Source organism: Microtus oregoni, unplaced genomic scaffold (assembly GCF_018167655.1).
Source record: "Microtus oregoni isolate MIOR12 unplaced genomic scaffold, Mior012 000000F_ref0000247, whole genome shotgun sequence".
In the NCBI taxonomy this organism is placed as follows: Eukaryota; Metazoa; Chordata; class Mammalia; order Rodentia; family Cricetidae; genus Microtus; species Microtus oregoni.
In genome coordinates this window covers 59,376,303-59,393,260 of record NW_024543059.1, presented here as the reverse complement: position 1 = coordinate 59,393,260, position 16,958 = coordinate 59,376,303, and positions in this window count along the sequence as shown.

Below are 16,958 nucleotides of genomic sequence, written 5' to 3'. Positions count from 1 at the left end.
AAATCAATTCTTTCCTTCCACACCTGAGTTCAGTCAAACCATGGGATTAAGCTCAGGTCGCCATGCCTGTACCAGCTGAGCTATCACACTGTCTCATGAAGTGGTTTTATTTTTTTCTTTTTTCTTACCTTTTCAAAGAATTATCTATAAGTTTACTTACTACCAGCCCATTCTTAAATTCTGCCAGTTGAGGAATAATGCCTCAAATAATAATTTACTGTGTTTTCTGTTGCTGTAGTTGAATACCAAGACTGAGTTTTGGCTATAGAATAAAGGTACATTTGGCTCATGGCTCTGAGGACTAAGAAGTTCACAGTGAGAAGGCTGGATCTCCTTCTTGCTGGTGAAGGCTCCATAGAGTCCCAAGCCAGGGTAGAGTATCCCATAATGAGTTTGAAAACACTAACTTGGGTTTTTCTTACTATTTTAATAAAACTATTATTGCAACCAAAAGACCCTAATGTTGATAGTTTTTTTTTTATCTTTACTATCTTTTAGACATCTAACTTGGTCGGTCTCACCTCTTAACACTTTAAAAATGGGGATTATATTTCAACAAAAGATGTTAGAGGAAACTTTCAAATCACAGAATGATTCATTTGTTTTAAGACAGTATTCTTTTTCATGACTGCTGATTTGTTTTTCAAATGCTGCATTATTTCTTTTAAAAAGTGGGTTTCCTTGCTGCTTCGTCTTCTCCCTCCTTCAGTCTATATTTTTGGAAACTGGAGCTCTGGGTATGTGATGAGCTTCAGGTTAGATGCTTTGGCATAAGCAACGCCTAGGTCGTGCAGCATATTCTTTTCTCTTACATCAGTAGCACTTACAGTCTCTCAAGCCTTCTTTAGAGTGTTAACTCTGACCTGTGGGCTCCCATGTTGTCAAGCTTGTCTGCCATTTTAATTTTTCCATTTAGCAACTGTCGATGACTGTGTCAGAGACTTTTAAGAAATTGTTTTCACAGTGTGATGATACAGGTGTCTACCATCTCTTGCTTATTTAGAGGGAGATGTTGATGGATTCTTACATTTGATGTAACCAACTTTGTAACATAAAAATGAAGTATTAAGTGTTTGCAAAGCAGAATATATTCAACGTGGTAACGCTGAAAGGAGGATTCAACCACAATCCTTGTTTTGGTTTGGCTCACCAGGACTTTAGGAAAAACTTCTGCTGGTGAATTCTCATTCTGAAAGTAAATGCAAGTATAAAAAAATTCAAAGAATGATATCCACTGCTACTCACTAAAACTGAATGGAGTAGTAAGGCAAAATGCTAAGAAACATAGTCACTAAATTAAAAACCATCACAAAAACAAGAATGACTACAATTCATACTGCCCTACCGTGAACAATTTCAATCTGTAAAGCCTAGTTAGAAAACTGAATGTGTTCCGAAGTTCTTTTATTGTCAGGATTGTTTTAGCTTTCCTTTTTTTTTCATACAAAGTAGAATATTGCTCTTTTGAGGAAGTAGTGCAAACTTGTACATCCACTTTGGAAATCAGAATGATAACTTCTCAGAAAATTGGGAAGCACTCTGCCTCAACACTCAGTGATACCACTCTTGGGCATATACTCAAGGGATGCTCAATCATACCACAAGGACATTTGCTAACTTTGTTTATAGTAACATTATTTATAATAGGCAGAACCTGGAAACTACTAGATATCCCTCAACTGAAGAATTGATAAAGAAAATATGGTACATTTATACAATGGATTATTATTCGGCTGCAAAAAACAATGACTTCATGAAATTTGTAGGCAAATGAATGAAATTAGAAAAAAAATCATCCTGAGTGAGATAACCCAGACTCAACAAGACAAATATGGTAAGTACTCACTCATAAGTGGGTACTAGATTTAAAGCAAAGGATAATCAGACTAAAGTCCACAACTCCAGATCACTATGAGAGCGACACATAGATCTCTCTGGGAAGGGAAAATAGATGAGATTTCCTGGGTAAACTGAGGGTAGGGGCAGTAGAGGGGAAGGAATGGGGGTTGAGAACAAGAGGGAACTGGATAGTTGAGTAGGGGTTTAAGATGTAAGAGCTAGTTAGTAATAAGCCTGATTTTAGGCCAAATAGTTTGTAATTAATATATGTTTCTGTGTAATTATTTGGGACTGGGTAGTTGGGAAGTGAAACCGTCACCTCTGTTCACAAACATGTATATGTTTAGATGTCAGAGTATGAGATATTCATACAGCTTTATGTGGAAATCACCCGTCTGAGTGGTTTTGATAACTGCCCTTCATAAACATCTAAAACTTAAAAGTGACTTCCCAGGTATTCATTTTCTTGATCTTGTTAGATTTTCCTTTGGCTGAGGCAACAGTTCATAATATCTGTCTTTGTGAATTTTTACTAAAGATGAACCAAACTTGAGCTAAATGCTCCTCTTCCCACCTGTAATCAATCTATTGGATGTGGGGAGGCACCTCATAGTGAGGCACTGGGGTTTGTGTTTGTGGTGTTAGAGAACTTGACTCGTTCACTCTCATAGTACATACAATAGGCACAGGAAGTGCAAAGTGCAGAAATTCTCCAGCTCTTCTGAAATCCCACGACTGTTGCCCATGCACATTTCCAGCATTTGATGGTCTCAAATCCACATGGCCGCAAGATGCATGTGATAACCTTTAGCAAGTGCTCTGGGTCCAGATCTTGATAGAGACATCACATGTGCTAAACTATCACATCCTCATAGAACTGCATTTGCTAATTTTCATCATCATCATCACCTTGGAGCCAAGAAAACTGAGGTTCAGAGTGGCGACCTGTGCAAATAGGAGCACCGAGGTCAGAGCCAAAATCTCCACTCAGACATCTGTCCAACTCACAAACCTGCTTGTCCCCAGCGGACATCCTGCCAGCTAGCGTCATCTGCAAGGGTATTATCTCAGTTTTCACGGAATGTGCTCTATCCTCTTCATTAAGCCATATTTTGTGATGGCAGAATGTTGCTGCCGTCGTCTCTTTTCTAGTAGACATATCTGACAAGCAGGTGCTCGCTGCCCTTTTAGTCCTCTCACTGGAAGCTTTGGAGTGAGGAACAGTGGAAAACAGAGGTAACTTGGTATGGTGCTAGGTGAAGTGGAATTCTTCCAGCTTTGGCCCAAGCAGAAAGTCAATACATTAAAAGCCAGAAACCACCAAGGAGCAATGTGCTTAGAAATTCAATACTGTAATAAGTAACTCAGTACTCTGTCCATGAAAAATCCCTTATTGTCCCCCCCAAAATGTTAATGCACTGCCCCTTGGTGTCAGTCACTCCCGCCTCTTAAAGCACGCACATGACAGAAATCAATAAGGGGAAAATTTTTTCTTCCTTGAAGTTTGCTGCACTGTCTCTGAGATATTATCAAGGAAAAAAATGTTATGCAATTATTTAACTACATTGGATGCCTTTGTTGTGAGATTGAAATTAAATTGAGTACTCTTAGTATGTGTATTTTGTATAAGGCTTGTAATTATATATATAATTAAAAATTAAACTTAGTCTAGTTCTCTTTATGAAGCCCCCTTTCTCTCATATCGAGTTACCGTATTAGTAGAGTTTATGAACTCCATTAGTGAGACCAGGCTTTCCACTCCATAGCTTTGAATAGATAGGTACCAGAACCTCTGGCCACAGTCTGCCCTCTCTTAAAGATGTGCTAGGCAACTAGTGGTGCACAACTTGTGAAAGTGGCCAACCAAGTTCTGATTTAACTTGAGGCCCACTCCTCAAGGGAGAACCCTTGCCCTACATGGTCTGGCCAGGAACCAGAGACTGGATAGCCCAGAGAGCTAGAATAGAACCAATCCTGACTGGTCTGAAAAAAAAAAAGAATAAAGAATTCCCAATGATATTCTATTATACTCATAGATCAGTGACTTGTCCAGTCATCCTCAGAAAGGCTTCAAATGGGAGTAGATGTGGAGATCCACATCCAGACACTATGCAGCGAGAGAGTCTAAACTGGAGGTCTCCATCAGGTCCCTTTCTTTGGAGCTTAGAGAATCCCTGGAAAAGGGGAAAGAAAGACTGTAAGATTCAGAGGGGATGGAGAATACCAGGAGAACATGGCCCACTGAATCAACTAAGCAGGGCTCATATGGATTCATAGAGATTGAAACAGCAAGCACAGGGCCTGCAGGGGTCTGCACCAGGCTCTCTCTGTGTATCTTATAACTGCTAGCTTGGTGTTTTTGTTGGACTCCTGAACAGTGATGTGGTGTGTCTCTGACTCAACTGTCATTTTTGATTTTTTTTCTTCTTTTTGGATTGCTTTGTCTAGCCTCAGTGTGAAAGGTTTTGCATTATGCTCTTATATTCTGTTTTATTATATTTGATTGTTGTCTCTTGGAGGCCTGTTCTTTTCTGAAGGGAGAAGTAGGAAGGGGGAGTGGATCCAGGGGAGGGAGGAGGCAGGGACAAGTCAGGAGTAGAGGGAGGTGAAGCTCTAGTAGGCATGTATTGTATGGGAGAAAAACCTATTTTTAATAAAAAAAATAACAAAGATTTATTATCATCATTGCTTATTGAGAAACTTACTCTATCTTGGGCTTTTGTTAAATAGAGAACACCAAGAATAAGACAAATGACTTCTTTGCTGTGGGTTATACACTACTAGAAAACACAGGAATAATGTGGACAGTCAATTCTGATACCGTGTGTTGCGTATTCAGATGCTCGTGGGTGCTTGCAACAGAGTCATCCATTGATATGAGGCAGCGATAAAAACAGATCACTTAGAAAATTAGTGCCATAGTGATGGTAAACGGATGCAGGGGCAATTTAGGCAGCTGGAGGCTAGACTGAGCACAGACTAGAGTCCTGGAAGGAGAGAAGAGGACCCTTGCACATTTCAGACAAAGGAAGGTCTTCGAAGGGCTGGAAAAGCCCGACAGGCCTGAAAACACTCAGGAAGACAGGAGTGAGGACAATGTGAGGGGCTGTTTCTAGAATTGTCAGCAAATAATCTAGAGAAATTAGAAAGATGATTGAAAACCATGGTCATGTGATTGGAAGGGAGCGTGTGATATGACCCCATTGATATTTCCAAAAGGACCATTTGCCTGCTGGTGGTAGTAAATGGGTGTGTGTGAGGGAATCTTTAAAGTAATCTAGATTGGTTAGACTGGCAGCTTTATTTGGAGATCTGCGTATAGAAAACATGAACAGAAATTTAAATTTTTCGCAGGTAGTTGGCATAACTCAGTGATGGTTTGTCATCAATGATGTGGAGAAATGGTCAGAATCTGACACGATGCCCAGTTTCTGGTTTAGGGCTGAGATCATTTCAGGACATGCTGTGTTTGAAGTACCAGTGTTTCCCCAAGAGCAGGTACAATTTTCTTGAGGCATAATTGGGACAGAGGCAAGGGTTTCTACATGATTTGTCTTCCCCAAGGTTCATGTGGTCAAGGTTCCATTCCTGTAGTGATGGTGCAATTGGAGGTGGCCAAACTTTGAAAAGGTTGCCTGGTAGGAAGACCTTAGGAAATTGGGGATCTCTAGTTATTCTATGTTACCCATTGGTATTTCTTGCAAGAGAATCACTATAAAAGGAATATATGTGACTCTGCCCAGCTTTCTGCTTCTGGTTTGAGATATGCTCACATCGCTCTTCCTACCCATAATCCCTCTATTGCTGCCCATGCTGAAGTGATAGACCAAGAAACAACACTCATTCTGTGAACTCCCTAAATGTTTGTTATAACAAACTCCTATAAAGTTTGTTATAAAGATAGCTTTATTAAGATATAATCCACATACTTTAAAAATATTCACATATTAAAGTACAAAATTCAGGGGCTGGGTAGAGGGAGCAATGTTAAGACACTTGATGCTCTTACACTGGACCTGGATTCAGTTCCTCATATCCACATGGCAGCTCACAACTATCTGTACCTCCACTTCCGAGGAACTGACATTCCATTACAGCCTCCAGGAGCATCCAGCAAAACACTTACACACATAAAAATCAAAGCAAACAAATCTTTAAAGGAGCATTTAAGGTGCAGAAAGAAATGATTTGTATTCACAGATTTGTGAAACCATCATTGTGGCAAATTATCGAACATTTTTATTGCTTATAAATGAGAACTCTTAGGTATTACTCCTCATCCACAAAAAATTGCTGATATATTTTCTATGTGTATAGAGTTCTCTATTATGGACTACTATCTCTCTCTCTCTCTCTCTCTCTCTCTCTCTCTCTCTCCTCTGTGTGTGTGTACTGATTGTAATGTGGTATATAATGTATGTGCATGTGTGTTCTTATGTGTCCTGAATGTAACGTGGTGTATATTTAGAGTGCACATGGGTGTGCTTACCCTCCTGGGCTAGAAGTATGTATCATATGTCCTGCTCTGTTACCCTCAATCTTATTTTCCCAAGATGGAGTTTTTCACTAAACCCGGAGCACTGCTGGCTGCCAATGATCCCCAGTGATCCTTATTTCCCTACTCCCCACATTGCTGGAAATACAAGTGCATGGTATTGGGATTCAGGTCTTCCTGCTTACAGAGCAAGCACTCTTACTTATTGAGCCATCTTACGCACTCTATTCTGATCTCCCATATCAATTGAATTATAGAGTATGTGGTGTTTTGGGACTGTCTTCTTTCACTTCATAAAGCATTTGGGGGGCTCATTTGTGTTACGACACAGATTAGGTCTTACCATGAGTGTGCACAGCATCATTCCATGGACTGGGGCTCTGAATAAAAAGGGAAAACCACTGAGCACCACCATCCATCTCCCACTGTGTCCTGACTCTAGACACAATCAGACCATTTGCCCCCATCTCCCACTGTGTCCTGACTATAGACACAATCAGACCATTTGCCCGCATCTCCGGCTGCCCCACCATGAGGCGCCGTACACTTGAACAGAACAAACCCTCCATCCTTAAGTTGTTTTTCCAGATATTTTGTTACAGTAACAAAAAAGCTGACTAAAGTAAGGACCAACTGATAATCCAGAATGATCTTTGTATTTTAGGATCTGGCATTTGCAAAGAACCTTTCTTCAAATAAGACATTCAGATTCTAATGAACAAAGCCTGTTACTTATAGCAGTTGGAAATCTAAGAGAATAATAAAACCTTTGGGAGTCATAAGAGCAGGTGGGCATCACCAAGTTCATGTTCAGAGAGTTGGGTTTTAGGGAACGTGCTGAACCAGAATGAGCTTCTTCTGAGGTGGCAAGGAATTGACAATACTATACTCCCAGTTTCACTCAAGGGGCTGCAGGATATGTGGCATGACTCATCTCCTTGCCATCCAAGAAAACACATGCCCAAAGCACACTGCAGAATCTTATACTTGGAGTTGACTTGAGATGAAAGAAGGCTTAGCTTGACTAGAACATTTTTGGCACCTTAGGAGCCAGGGAAAACCTGGTGTGGGACTCTGGATCCAGCCAGTAATGAGTTTTGTGAGCTAGGGGAAATTTTCGTGATTTGGTACTACTCAGATGGCTCATCCTTTCAGACAAGGGATTGGGCCAGAAGATGATGTGCTAAAATGTAGAAGCCATTTATGAAATGCCCAGATGCTAAAATGTGTATGCTAATCTAAGAATTTGGCTTACAATTTCATGCACTCCTTAAAAACAAGCCAAGGAAAGAAACTGGTAATGGCCCTATTTTGTCAAAGAAACTTAGACCTAGCCAAGGCCAGATCAATGACACACTGTAAGGTAGTAGCATTCCCAAAATTAGATCAATATTTGTTTGACTTTGATTATCTGTCCCTCAGCTCTCTCCACAGCATCTATCTCTAGTGTGAAGATACTTCACAAAACGCTAAACAGCACACAACCTGACCTTGCTGCTGTGGCAAAATATAGGACAAATGCAAGCCAAGGAAGCCACTTTTATTTGGGCTTAGAGTGGGAGAGAAAGCCCTTGGCAGGGACAGCATGGTGACAGGGCCATAAAACAACTTGCTACATCATGTCAATCAGAGCAGAGAGAGATGAAGGCTGATGTTCACCTCACTTCACTTTTGATTTTCAGTATAACACCTAAGCCAAGAAATGGTGCCACCCACATGTAGGGTGGTTCTTATAACCACAATTCACTTAACCTTGAACCCCTTTCTAGGTAATTCCCAGGGGTTGGTGTTCTAGGTGATTCTAGATCTTGTCAAGCTGACAATTGACATCAACCATCATAATTGGTTTTTGAGTTATATGCCATCTACAGAACAAGTTTTAAACATTTATCTATTTATCGTCTGAAAGTTGGCACACATGCCAGGGAGTATATGTGGAATTTAGTGGATACCTTGAAGGAGTTCATTTTCTCCTTTAACCTTGTGGGTCTTGTGGATCCAGCTCAGGTCATTGAGCTTCCTGGCAAGTCCTCCCTGAACTGTTTCACCAGTGCAAAGTTGGCTTTCGTTGGAAGTATCATTGAGGAAAGATGTGTTTCATTTTATTGAAGTCAGGAATTCTTGGGGAAAATTCTGATGTGAGAGTAAAAAGGAAGAAGTACGAAACAGCAGTAGAACGTGGTTTGATGATGCAAGTTTAGACTGCTGTGCCCAACATCTGTGTCTTTTTTCAATCTATAAATGTTAAGTTTCTGTCTCTGTAACTTTGATAAGGCTTTGTAGACTCCTAATATATCAGGGCTAGAAGAAGCCTTGGAGACAGGTGGTGTTGACATTATATTCTTCCTTTGGAACACTGGGGTAATTAAATGAATTCATTTATTCAGCCTTTAATGAGAACCTACCATGTTTCTGATATGGGGCCAAAGGCCAAGGTACAGAAATGAGGCAGCATGGCTGTTGAATTAAGATCTTCATGGCTAGTGGATGCAATTCCAATAAACATGGCAAATTCTGATTGTGTTGGGAATTCTAGAAGATGCTGAGTGAGTCAGCAAGGACGCATGTTTGAGCTGGAAGGGGACAAACCAAGCAAAGAGCACAGAATCCACTGGGATGGGCTACGTAAGCATAATCAGGGAAGGATAGTTCAAAATCAACAGAGACTGGAACCTGGTGTGAGAGAAGGCCATAGAGGCGAGTGTGAGGCTTCTGGCCCCAAACCCAATGACTTCTGACTGAGTGAGATGCAAATATTGTATTCTGTAATCTTACGTACATTTTAATACCATCTCCCCTTCTATTCCATCTGTTTTGTAAAACTAGTGTTACGGAGTGTCTTACTTTTGGGAATTGGGATGACTTTCACATGCTTTTGAACTTCTTAGGGCAGCTGAGAGGTCTGCAGAGCAGGTGAAAGAGCTTTGCGATGTGTGTGAACCAGCCCTGGCACTTGTACCTGATTGTGTTTCTGCTTTCAGCATGTGGTTCAGCTACAGCACCCACCCAGCGTGGGGGTCTCCAGTTCCACTGGCTGCGGAGACTGTCTGGAATATCTGTGTGTGTGTAGGGTTGAAAATTCCTTCTGAATAAAATCATTGTTCCCCAAGGTCAGAAACTAAAAACTCAGAGATTGGAGAATGTTCCATGTTCCGTGGAAAACAGAAAAGGAAAGAGAAATTGTGTGCTCTCTGGGTTTCCAGATTGGTTGTTTTATCAGCTTCTTGGCTTTAAATCCTCCAAATTCATTAACCTTAGGTTTGTGCCCTGTCTCCATGTACTGCATGTTTGATGTATTTTTACAAACTGGATGAACCGTGTATAGAAGCGTAGGAGAAGATCCTCCGTTACACAGCCCCACAGCATTTTCTTGCCCCTTTCAATGGAAGGCTTCTACCAAATTCCTTTCCACTAATTAGAACAATAGTGACATCACAAATATTGGACAGTATGTGTCCTGCTTTTGTCTTTTGTTTTCCTGGGGGGACATTTCCGACTGTAGTGCAACAACACACAATTGGCCCTGTAGTTCTTTCCCTGGTTGGGATGGAGTTTGAAAATGATTGCTTAGAGACAGGGCTTTGTCATGCTCACTGTCAACTGGAGGGCTTTAGAGGAAGAGCTCTCTGATCTGCTCCCATTCTCTTGTCTTCTTCCCACCTTGAGAATCCTTCTGCTGGAGTGGTTCTACTCATATCTATGAGGAAGGCCATCTACAACTGGCTCAGACTCGCCTTACTGATTCTGCCCCTCCTCCCACAGTGGGCAGAGTCAGGACTAGATCTCAAAGGATGATGGAGGAGGAGGAGAAGTGTGACCTGGAAAGCTGAATGCCAGGAGGAAATGCAACTGCTGTAGACCAGAGGTTGAAGAAGTCATGGTGGAGGTAAGCAAGGGGTGGGAGGGGGAGGCCAGAGTACTGTCACCCTTCTTCCAGGAAAGTGTTTGAGTTCTGAGAGGCTTTGTGATGGTTAATCTTGATTGTTTACTCGGCGGGATTTAGAATCTCCATGGAAATAAACCCGTGGACACGTTTGTTTAACGGAGGTTAATTGAGGTAAGAAGGATCACTCCAAATATAAGTGGAGTCTTGTACTGAATAAGAAGAAGGAAACCGGCTCTCCACCAGCATCCACCTCTCTCCTCTGCTCTTTTCCTTTGGATGCAATGTGGCCAACCATTCAAGCTCTGTAGCCTTGAATCCCCAGCCATAACTGACTGGAACCATCAGTCAAAATTAAACACTTCCATCCTCGTGTTTCTTGGCTCATCTTGGTTCTCTTTACTCAAGGCTGAAGTTTTACTGGATACTTGTCCTTTTCTATCTTGAATCTAAGCCACACGGACTGACTTGGGTGTCATTCAGAAACTTACCCCTGCCTCCCTTGTCATGTGAACAGTTACCTCAAGGGTGAGAAAGACATTGTTCTACCTGCTTTCTGTTTTGTTTCTAATAACATGTTTAAGACTGGAAGTAGAAGACCCCACTAAGGAAGACAAGCAACAAAACTCCTCAGAAAGAGAAGCCCTCCAGCTTTTCATTTTAAACCAAAGTTTAGTAAAAGATAGTTATGTTGTGTCCACAGGAAATTTTCTGGGATACTCGGGATGTTTTCATGAAGAGACAATAAGCTGCAGGTGTAGCATTCTGGGTGACTCATTTTAGGGCTGATGTGGGGCTGAGCAAAGTGAAGGAAAATTGACCCATGGTAAGAAAAGTGTTGACATGGTGACATGTACTTTATTCTTCTAACTTCCTTTGAAAATATACTTCTCCCATGTCTTCCTTTCTAGAACACCAAGGCCATAAATGGGGTGGGGGATGGGGTACTGCAACCGACATAGTATTTCTATTGCATAACTAATCACCCTTTAAGGTAAGTCCTGAACTTTGGAGTGAAACTTTTAAATTCCTGCCCAATTTAAGCAGCCTTGGATTTATTTTTAATCTACATGATTAGATTAGCTCCATTCCCTTGGGCAGAACACAGTCACTCCAGAGCTAGAGAAACTTACGTTTTCTTTTAAGAAAATAGTTTGGATTTGAGCTTTGAGCACTTGGAGAATAGTCCTCCTGGAAGAAAGCTTTTCAGGATCTTGCAGGAGCAATTCTTTGTATGTTGTGGCTCTCTTTAAACCTCTTTGGGTGCAAGAGTTGTGTTGTAGATCTCTCAGGTGGAACTGGGCTCCACAACTCTGCACTTTGATCAGTTGTGGCTTGCTGCAATGGTCTTAGCTTGTTGCAAAGGGGAAGTTCCCTTGACAAGGGGTGAGGGCTCCGTGTATTTGTGGGCATAAGACTCACTCAACATAAGGGAAATCATGCCTGGTACTGTAGGCCCAGACAATCACCCAGATCTAGAAAGATCATGGATCTTGGAGAAAAACCCACAACCGCCGCTTTAATAAAACAAGATAGTTCCTAACTACATTCTAAGTATTTATCCTTATGCCCACAAATAAATGGAGCATTTGCTTTTACTCAGTCAGGGAACCCAGCCTAAGGGATGGCTCAGGTCACAAGACGGATAGGTTTTCTAATCCAATCAAGAAAATTCCTTGCAGACATTACCTAAGGCTTGTCTCCTGCCTGATTCGAGATCATATCAAGTTGGCAATCAGTATTAACCATCACAAAAGCAATATTAAAAAAATAAAACAACCAATAAATTAAAAATCACCTTAAAAAACAAAAGAATCATCTTTATTTCATTTTCCAAATACTTCTTGTAAATGTGTGGATAAAAATCCCATCTGATCTGTCACTAGTTCCTGGAGGACAACTCCTGCCATTCTCATTGGCATATATCAAAATGTAACCTTGAAACAGTTCTGGGATTGAACACACATAAGTTGAATGTTCTTTTGATCAGTTTTCATCGATTGCATTTCAGAAATATTTTCATCTTGTCATTTTCACTCAAGGACCAGAAGTGGTTTCCTATTGATCCTTAAACTCTATGCAAGCATCTTTACCTCCTGCTGGTGGATTAGCCCCCTCTTCGACATAAAAGTTGTCAAAACCCAATATTTATACCTAATTCTTTAAATTATCTTGCTTTTCTTAAAATCCAGCTACAAAATTATGTAGCTTATTGTGTTTTGAAAGGTCATCAAATTCTTCTTCATCTTTTCAGACAAAATCAGGGGCAGGAGCCAGATGGTAAGTCACTAATTGGTTGTGTTTAGTCCCAGGTCACCTTACCTTATACCCAGTTGTCTTTCTTCTAGACTCAGTTGCCTTTTGACTAAATCATTGTACCTCTGAGCTGCTAAACAGGAATGGCCCTGACTGAAATGTCATCTTGTTTCATTTTAAAAATTGAATGGTAAACCTGGCTTCAAAACTCACCTCTTTTTGGAACACTTGATCTTTAACTCACCTTTTAGTCATTTTTCTTGTTGCTGTGACCAAATACTTAATAAAACAGTAACTTGGGTTGGGGAAGAGATTTTCGTTTTTGTTTTTAGATCACAGTTTGAGGGGATACAATCCATGAAGCCCAAAAGGCATGCATTTAGAGAGCAAAGATATCTTTGTGAGCTGTATCTGTGTCTGCAGACAGGAAAGTAGAGAGGTGTGGACACTGGCGGTTGACTGGCTTTCTTCTTTTTATTCTGCTTAGGATCCCAGTCCATGAGACAGTGTTATACACATGCAGGACACGTCCTTACCATTTAAATCTTTTAGGAAGCACCTTCAGAGGCACCCCAGAGATATGTTTCCATGGTGATCTAAATGCAGCCAAGTTGACCACAAAGATCAACCATTGCACCCAGCAGACCCTAATCTAGCCACAGTTAAAATTTGTCCCCACATCTCTTATAACTTTGATAGACTCTTTCCTAGTAGTACTGTATGATTTTGTTCCTCTGGCATGAACTCCTTGAAAGAATTTCCATCACCATTTTCCCATCTGGCCTGGTAGTGTGGGAAGTCCTTTTGTATATGTGTCGATGAATAAAGAATCTGTCTTGGACCTGGCAGGGCAGAATAGAGGTAGGCGGGGAAAACTAAACTGAATGCTGGGAGAAAGAAGGTGGAGTCAGGAGACACCATGTAGCCACTACTGGGAACAGATAAGCCAGAAACTTGCTGTTAAGCCATGACCTTGTAGTGATACACAGATTAATAGAAATGGGTTAAATTAAGATGTAAGAGCAAGCCAATAAGAAGCTTGAGCTAATAGGCCAATCAGTGATTTAATTAATACAGTTTCTGAGTGGTTATTTCTGGAGTCCTGGCAGCCAGGAACAAACAAGCTTCTCTCTCTAGGCTGGGATGAACAAGCGGGCTCCACCTTGCAACAGGAAAGAGTAGAGCACACAGTAGTCTTTGGAAGTATTTGCTGAGTGAGCAGAACTGATAATTCAAAATGAGCTTATATCCAACCCTTGACTTGATGAATTAAATTTTAATATCCTGACAAAAATCTCACTTATCAAATAGCTGAATAACTCTCAGGAAACTCCTATATACAACAAATAATAAGGACAAGCAAATGAAGGAAAATAAAGTTACATTTTAAAAAAACAGATATGGTATATTTTCCTAAACTCTATAGAAATAGAGTTTAATGGAAAAGGTGCAGAATAGATTGTTAGGTTTTTAGATTTTATGCCTCCAGTAGAAGAAACCCTCTGTTGGTTCGTAACTGTCTCTGGGGCTGGTTGGATGGGACAAGCACTGAACTAGATACTGAGTGAGCAAAAGCCCTGAAGTGTTTTCTGGTCCAGTGAGATGACTACATCATAACATCCTCTTAAGACATAATTGCCATAGATGAACTCAGGAGTTACACAAGATTGTACCCTAGGCTGATGACTAAATCAGTTTTACCTGGAGATGTTTAACGTTTATGGTCTACATCATAACAAGAGATAGGAATTTATTGCACTGGTGCCTGAATCAAAGTTGGGAGGGAGAGTAAGATGATAAGCAAGATCACCAAATTTCTTTGTTGTTTGAAGCCTTTGTACCAAGACTTTGTCTACAATGCCACAAGGTAAGAGCTAGAGATTTCAAATAAAGTCAGAAAAGTCCCTGCTGGAATTAGAAAACAACTCTAGGCAGTCCAGTCATTGCTTTTAAGATGTTTCACAACAGAGGCCCATGGGTAACTGTCAGAGCTTACCTAGAGGCATTTCTTCCTCAGTGCATAGGGATTCCAGTCCACTGCTAGAGTTCAGAGAAGGGAACTTGCCATCCCAAGGGGCTGAAGACTCATGGGAAGATGGAGGGGGCTTCCAGTAGCACTTAGCCCTGGGACTGAGGGCAATGCTGGATTCTCAGTGGCCAGGTTGAGCTTAGACCCCTAAGAACTATCACAGTGGAGTGAAACACCCACAGCAGAAAATGCTTCTGGGACTATTGTTGTATGTGAAAAGTTCCCACGGGCTCATTGTGAAAGAAACCTCTAGGGGCCATCAGCATCTGGGCAGGAGCTCTACAGTGTGCTTTATTCACGTTCCTGTGTCCTATTTATTTATTTATTTATCTTTGTGGAATGACATAAAGAGGTCACAGTAGTCTGTCACTAGAATCTCCCAAGACCTGACCCTGGCCATGACTAGACCAGGGTTCTATCTTTGGCTCTCTGTGTGTTGGGGGCTCATCTTCCTTTGATTTCAAGGCAGGAGTATGACGAGATAATCATTCTGCCATTCTGCAGGAATGGTCTAAGTTGTTTTGTGCTTTCTTTCTTCCTGAATCAGCATGATAATAGGCCGTGCTCTATTCTTCCCCCTCCATGTGTGCCAGTTTGCAGGCCTGGACTCAATACCTCCTGCCTGTGGCAGGAAGGAGTGGGATGGCCTGATTCTGCCAAATCTGTAGGCCACGCTAAACATTTTCGTTCATATTAAAAAATAAATCTGGATCTGTTTAACATTCCCAAGCTGGTGGTGGGTGTACATTTGTGTGTGTGTGTGTGTGTGTGTGTGTGTGTGTGTGTGTGCAATAGGCAGAACTTAAAAGCAGAGTTTCAGCTGGCCCAAAACCTACCATTTCCATCCAGCTGTTGGCCTTGTGCCGTACAACAAGCTTGCAGCCTATATTAATAGCTCCTGTAAAATATGCCCTGTTATTTTACTCAAGCAATAAGACTGCCAACAGCTGTGGGGAACATCTTTTGACCCAATAACAGACAAATACGATTCCCCATTTGGTTGGAGCCTGTCGGCCAGGATGAGTGAAAGAGTACAAAGATTTCTGTGGAATCAATGGCATTTGATTACTAGAAAATAAAGTAAGATTCTGCAGAAGATATAAAGATTTTTATTCGTTGCAGCATCCCTCCGTTATGACACTCCTTTGTCGTGAAATTCACTGATTTACTCAAATGACGACTCGAAGGAAGGGGGTGGGATTTTCAGGCACTGCTTTCCAGCTTCGCGAGTGTCACTTTGGGTAAACAAGAAATATTTCCTGTTGGATCACTGTTATGAAGTTTTCAGTTTGAAATGATGAATAAGGAGTTGTGGGAGGCAGGAGGAAGAAGCGTAATTCTTATCTCTACTGTTGTTCTGTTGCTGTTTGTGTGTTGCTAGAAACAGCCTTTCAGGGCTATGCAGACAGCTCCCTTGGCGGAGTGTTTGTTTGTGCTGCAAACACAAAGTTCTGAGTTCAATCCTCAGAACCCAGGTTTAAAAAAAAAAAAATCAGACACGGCAGCATGCTCTTTTAATCCCAGTGTCGGGGAGGTGACACATGAGGTTTTCTGTTGCCCTCCACATACATACATACACAATGCACACATGTACTGGTAGACATATGTGAAAACACACATGCATGTGTGTGCTTTCACACACATATGCACTCACTTTAAAAATCCTTTATCAGTTGGCTTATTGTTTATTAAGATGCCTAAAACACATATAAGCTTCATTTTGCCAGGGGCTTCTGTCCCTGCAGACTCCATTTCTGAGGACAGTTTACTTCTTGGCCCGCTATTTGGTAGCTAGCTGATGGCTTGCAGCTTTTTTTCCACATCCACATTTCTACCTCACCCACATTTTGGAAGATTGAGTTGAGTGAAATGTTTGTACTTGCTGACGATCTGAACTCAAACAGGGTGTCAGGATTTTCTGATTGAGACCAGAGACTGTCAAGTTAATTTGATAGGGTGCTATTTGAAAAATGGAAATACGTTTGAGTGAGTATTTTTAGATCTTCATCGGAGACTTCTCTCTTCTTTCTTTAAGACTCTTGATTCAATTAACAAAAGCCAAAACCTAAAAAAAAAAAAAAAAAGAAAAGGAAAAAAAAAACTTCACCTGGCTTCTCATCTATCAGAAACAGACTTATGGATACTCTAAAATATTATAGTATGGATTGGTTATTTCTTAGTTTCCAAGCTGTTCATCATCTAAATATAAAAATCATTCCTTGACCCGCACAGCTGCCCCCTTTCACGTTTTTAAGACGAGAAGCCAACACAATGTGCACAGGTGCTTTTAACTCCATTGTGTACCAACCATTTTTGTCAGCTTCAAAATAATGTCAAAATGAATCTGAAACGATGCGATCAGGAGCTTGTTATTTGGAATCGCATGCTATATTTCAGCAATTATGCAAATTAATAATGTAACACAATCTTATTTAGAAGCAATTCACATGATAAAT